General features: G+C 45.8%; 1 pseudogene; it reads left to right on the forward strand.

Annotated features, from left to right (window-relative positions):
- Positions 1–1,879: 1,879 nt before the first annotated feature.
- On the forward strand, positions 1,880–2,782 carry LOC129147591 (phosphoethanolamine/phosphocholine phosphatase-like; annotated as a pseudogene).
- The last annotated feature ends 3,220 nt before the right edge of the window (positions 2,783–6,002 follow it).

A 6,002-nucleotide genomic window follows, 5' to 3' on the forward strand; every position in this document is an offset into this window, starting at 1 on the left:
TGACAAAGAACAAGTGCTGGTGAGGATGCGGAGAAAAAGGAACCCTCGTTCACTGCTGGTGGGAATGCAGACTGTTGCAGCCACTGTGGAGAACATATGGAGCTTCCTCAAAAATTAAAAATGGAACTCCCATTTGACCCAGTGATACCACTTCTAGGAATATATCCCAAGAAACTAGAAACACCAATCAGAAAGGACATATGCACCCCGATGTTCATAGCAGCACAACTTACAATAGCTAAGATTTGGAAACAGCCTAAGTGCCCATCAGCAGATGAGTGGATTAGAAAAACTGTGGTACATCTACACAATGGAATACTATGCTGCTGTAAAAAGGAAGGAATTCTTACCATTTGCAACAGCATAGATGGACCTGGAGAGCATTATGCTAAGTGAAATAAGCCAGTCAGTGAAAGAGAAGTATCACATGATCTCACTCATTTGTGGAATATAATGAATAACATAAACCGATGAACAAAAATAGATACAGAAACAGAGAAGCATTGAACAGACTGCCAAACTTCAGTGGGAAGACAGGGGAGGGGTGAGGGAGTAAGAGATGGACCAAAGGACTTGTATGCATGCATATAACATAACCAAAGGACACAGACACCAGGGGGGTGAGGGCATTTTCTATGGGTACGTGTGGCCCAGGAGAGGTCAATGGGGGGTGGGGGGGGGGGGAGAGATATATAATACTTTAAACAACAAAAAATTAAAAAAAATAGATGAATGGTTATAAAAAAAAAAATCAAATGAAGACTAAATTATAGCCCTAACTGGTTTGGCTCAGTGGATAGAGCGATGGCCTGCGGACTGAAAGGTCCCAGGTTCGATTCCAGTAAAGGGCATGTACCTTGGTTGCGGGCACATCCCCAGTAGGAGGTGTGCAAGAGGCAGCTGATCGATGTTTCTAGCTCTCTATCCCTCTCCCTTCCTCTCTGTAAAAAAATCAATAAAATATTTTTTTTAAAAAAAGAAAAAAAATAGATGAATGGATAAAGAAGATGTGGTGCATGTATACAATGAATTATTATTTTGCAATAAAAAGAATAAAATTTTCCCATTTGGGAAAACATGGATGGACCTAGAGGTTATTGTACTGAGTGAAATAAGTCAGACAAAGACAGATACCATATGAATTCACTTATATGTGGAATCTAAAAACAAAACAAATGAATAAACAAAACAAAATGGAAACAGACACATAGCTATAGAGAACAAGCTGATAATTGTCGAAGGATAGGGGAGGAGAATAGTCAAAAATGGTGGCTCAGGGGGATGGAAGGCTGGTGGAGGGGACACCCCAGAAGCACATCACCCACGGCCCCTCCGGACTGACCGGAGGCACCCGTGAGCCCAGAAATCCGAGAGTGGATAAGACACCGCATCCCCTCCAATCCCCGGAAGCACCCGGGCTCCATCCTGCGCCGGAATACCTCCGCCAGCCCCTCTCCACTCTGCACTTCAGACTCAGCCGGAGCGGACTTCTGCACCGCAGCTCTGCAGGGGAGGGGAAGAGATGGAAAGACAGAGAGAAACACGTGGACTGGTTGCCTCCTGCACAAGCTCCGACCAGGGTACCGGCCAGGAAGGAGCCTGCAACCCAGCCTGCTGGAGAAGCTCCGAGATCCTTTGCCCCTTTTATTGGAGGAACTCCTTTGGATGACACAAAACTATCTGATCACTCAAGACAAAACCACTCTGGAGCAGCGGCGCCAACCTTTCGGAGCTCGCGGACCCCCGGTTGGCGATCGCGGCCCTAGAGGAGCCCTGGGCGGTGGCTGGAGGCCGGCAGTCCTGCAGGCAGTGCTCCGCTGTGAGCCCACAGTGCGGGTGTTTGCGGGTGGCCGGCCTCCGCGCCCGTCTAGGCTCTGGGATGTGCCAGCGCCTCCGGCGAGGCCTGCTAACCGGCCTCTCCCGGCAGCTCTCGCTGGCTTCCTCCTCTTGCTGCTCCTCCCCCGGCTCCCAGGACGGCGGGTTCGATTTGGACGAAACTCTCCTGGACGAAAACAGCCGTGGCCGGCGGCCTGCGCGCCACCTACCGCGAGGGCTTCTACAAGGAGCGCGTGCAGCCGGCCTTCCGGGACCTGGGCGAGCAGGGTCATCCCCGGCCCCGGCCCCGGCCCCGGCCCCGGCCCCGGCAGGGCGGCCTGCTGCCGTCTGTGGCCGAGCAGGGAGCCTGCTTCGCGGTGATTCTCATCTCAGATGCCAACACCGTGGTCGGAGAGAGCGCTCAGCGCGCCGCCGGGCCCTGGGCCTGTCCCGCCACGTCCTCAGCAACCCGTCCCGGCCCCACGCCGGGGCTGCTGGCGCTGCGGCCCTGCCACACGCCCCGCCGCGCGGTGCCCCCCACGTGTGCCGGCACAGGGTGCTCAGCGACTGCCTGCCGCGGGCCCAGGACGGCGTGCACTTCGAGCGCCTCGTCTACGTGGGCGACGGCGCCAAGGACTTCTGCCCCACGGGGCTGCTGGCCAGCGGCTACCCCAGGCACCGCCTCACCCTGGAGGCGCAGAAGGCCGAGCCCAGCTCCTTCCGCGCCGCCCTGGGCCCCGGGAGACCGCCCGTGACGGGCGCCTCCCATCGGTGCAGACGGCGTGCTGAGACGGCTGCCTGCAGGGGGCGCCCCGACGAGGCGTGGGGAAGAGAGAAGGGAAAGAAATCTAGTTTTATAACTTCCGTTCCCTTTCGCTTTGGTATGTCCCTCTGGGAATTTCTAGAATCCCAGCCCGTCCATTCGGGGGCAGAAAGAGGGAGTTGGGAGCCATCCCTATCTGTGTAGTTACACCAGCGTGGCTGCCTCTCTCAGATCCATGGCAAACAGTTACATTCTGGAGTCTGACCCAATCCGGGTGATGTGCGTACCTGGGAAGGCAGCATCGTTTCCTAAAAGCTTGTCCTCTGAACTGAAGGAAGAGGTTCCCTTTCAGGCGAGAGAACTTGAACTGCTGCCCGGCCCCGCAACTTCCCCTCTCCAAGTCCTAGGTCAAGGAGGAAATCCTCACGCAAAGGACTCCCCTCGGCAAGAGAGGAAGCTTTCCGGCGACAGCCCCAGGCCTAGATCTCGCTTCACCTACAGCGATCCCACACCACATCCTTTTCTTGTCTCCCTTCCTCCGCCCATCCGGCCAGCAACCCCAAAAGAAGAAAAGCCAGATGGAACAGTCGCCCCCTGGTGGTGGAATGCGGTAACACACTGTCCGGCTTGGGTCGGACCAGCCAGGAACCTCGCACCTGTGCGTGGGTGCTTTCTTGTAACCCAGCCTCATCTATGCAGCAAGATCAGGGACTTAACCAAAGTCACCTCCATGGACTGGGCCCTCTGCGGCCGCCCCTCTCCTATGGAACAGAAAGCCATGATGTTTTAAAGCAGAGCCAGAGAAACCCAAGCCCCCCCCCCCCCTCTTTGGTGTTTTAGAGCTATTAAAGCAGGTGAGGGGGGAAAAAATGGAGGGACAAAGTATAAACAAATAAAATTGATAAATAAAAAAATAATGCTGCTATGAACATTTGTTTTTGTGTGAACATATGATATGCTTCTATTTCTCTTGGATTTATGCTTAGGAATAGAATGCTTGGCAAATGGTAACTATGTTTAAATTTTTGAGGATTGCCGGATTTCCAAAGTTGCTGCACTACTTTACATTCCCACCAGCAGGGTATGAGAGTTCCAGTTTGTCTACATCCTTGTCAACATTTATTATTCTTTTTTTTTAACTGTTTATTTTTTTATTTTTTATTGAGGTATTATATGTGTACATATCTTACCATTACCCTCCCCCACCCCACACCCATTCATGCCCTCATCCCCCAGAGTTTTGCGTCCATTGTTTATGCTTATATGCATGCATACAAGTCCTTCGTTTGATTTCATAACTCCCCCACCTCTCCCTAACTTTCCCCCTGTAACTTGAAAGTCTGTTTGATGCTTTACTGTCTCTGTATCTATCTTTTTGTTCATCACTTTATAATGTTCTTTACTATCCATAAATGAGTGAGATCATGTGGTATTTTTCTTTCATTGACTGGCTTATTTCACTTAGCATTATGTTCTCCAATAACATTTATTATTCTTTGTATTTTTTATCCTAGTGGATGTGAAGTGGTATCTCACTGTGGTTTTAATTTGCATTTCCCTGATGGCTAATGATTTCCATGTTCTTATTGGCCATGTGCATATCTTCTTTGGTGAAATATCTATGCGGATCCTCTTGCTAATTTTTATTTTATTTTGGTAAGAACATTTAATACAAGATCTCTTTTGACCATTTAAAATGGAATTATTTATTTTTATTATTGAATTGTAAGAACTCTTTATATAATTCTTGATACAACTCCTTTGTCAGATATATGATTTGCAAATATTTTTCCCAGTCTACAGATTGTCTTTTTTCCCCCCTACAGATTGTCTTTTTAAATAAAGCAAAAAAGTTTTAAATTTAGGTTTTTTTGAAGCACAAAGTTTTAAATTTAGATGAAGTCCAATTTATCTATTTCTTTTGTTGCTTATGCTTTTGGTGTCATATCCAAGAATCCACTGCCAAATTCAAGGTCATAAAGATCTATCCCTGTTTTCTTCTAAGGGTTTCAAAGTTTTGGCTCTTAGATCTTTAGTCAATTTTGATTTAATTTTTGTATATAGTGTGATGTCCATTTCTGAGATGGTTTAACAAGCATCCAATTTTATTCTTTTGTGTGTGGCTATCCAGTTGTCCCAGCACCATTTCTTGAAAAGACTATTGTTTCCCCATAGAATTGTTTTGGCATCCTTGTTGAAAACAATTGACCCATTTATACATGTTTTTTTTTTTTTCCCCTGGACTTTCCATTGATCAGCATGGCTAGCTTACAACTTACTCTTGCTTCAGAATAAGTTGTGAAATCAGGAGGTATGAGTCATCTAACTTTGCTCTTCTTTTTCAAGATTATTTTGAGTATAATGGGTCCCTTGAGTTTCTATATGAATTTTATGATCTGTTTGTCAATTGCTACAAAATAGCCAGCTGGCATCCTGGGAGGGATGGTGTTGAATCCATAGATCAATTTGGGGAGCATTGCCATTTTAGCAATATTAAGTCTTCCAATTTAAGAACATGGGATACATTTTCAGTTATTTAGGTTTCCTTGCATTTCTTTGAACAATGTCTTGTGTTTTTGGAGTATACATTTTGCACTTTTGTTACATTTATTCATAAGTACTTTATTTTTTATTCCATTTAAATGGAATTATTTCTTTTCTTACACATTTCATTTATTTATTGATTTGAGAGAGAGGAAGGGAGGGGGGGAGAGAGACGAGAGAGAGAGAGAGAGAGAGAGAGAGAGAGACATAGACTTGTTCCACTCATTTATCATTCACTGGTTGACTCTTGCATGTGCCCTGACCAGGGGTCAATCCCACAATCTTGGTGTATCCGGATGATGCTCCAACCAACTGAGCTATCTGGCCAGGACCAGAATTATTTTCTTAATTTCATTTTTTGTTTTCTCAGTAGTACTATATAGAAATATTTGTTTCTGTATATTGGCCTTGCATCTTGCAACCTTAATGAGCTCATTTATTAGTTCTAATAGTTTTTTAGTGGATTTCTTAGGATTATCAACACACAAAATTATGTTATCTGCAAATAAAGATGGCTTTACTTCATTTCTTTCCAATCTTTTATTCCTCCCTCCTCCCAATTACTCTAGGTAGAATCTCCAGTACAACAATGAGTAGAAGTGGCAGCCGTGGATATCTTAGGAGGATGTTCTAAGTGGATGATCTTAGGAGGAAGGCATTCAGTCCTTCAACACTGAGTATGTAAGCTGTGTTTTTTTTGTAGCTGTCTTTTTCAGGTAGAGATGTTGGTTTGCTGGTATTTTGTTGAGGATTTCTACATCTACACTTATAAGTGAGAAGGAGAATATTTAGTACATTTCATTACTAACTGCAAATAATGTGTGTATATATATATATATATATATATATATATATATATATATGTATATTTAAACTGGTA

This window comes from Eptesicus fuscus, chromosome 3 (assembly GCF_027574615.1).
Source record: "Eptesicus fuscus isolate TK198812 chromosome 3, DD_ASM_mEF_20220401, whole genome shotgun sequence".
Lineage (NCBI taxonomy): Eukaryota > Metazoa > Chordata > Mammalia > Chiroptera > Vespertilionidae > Eptesicus > Eptesicus fuscus.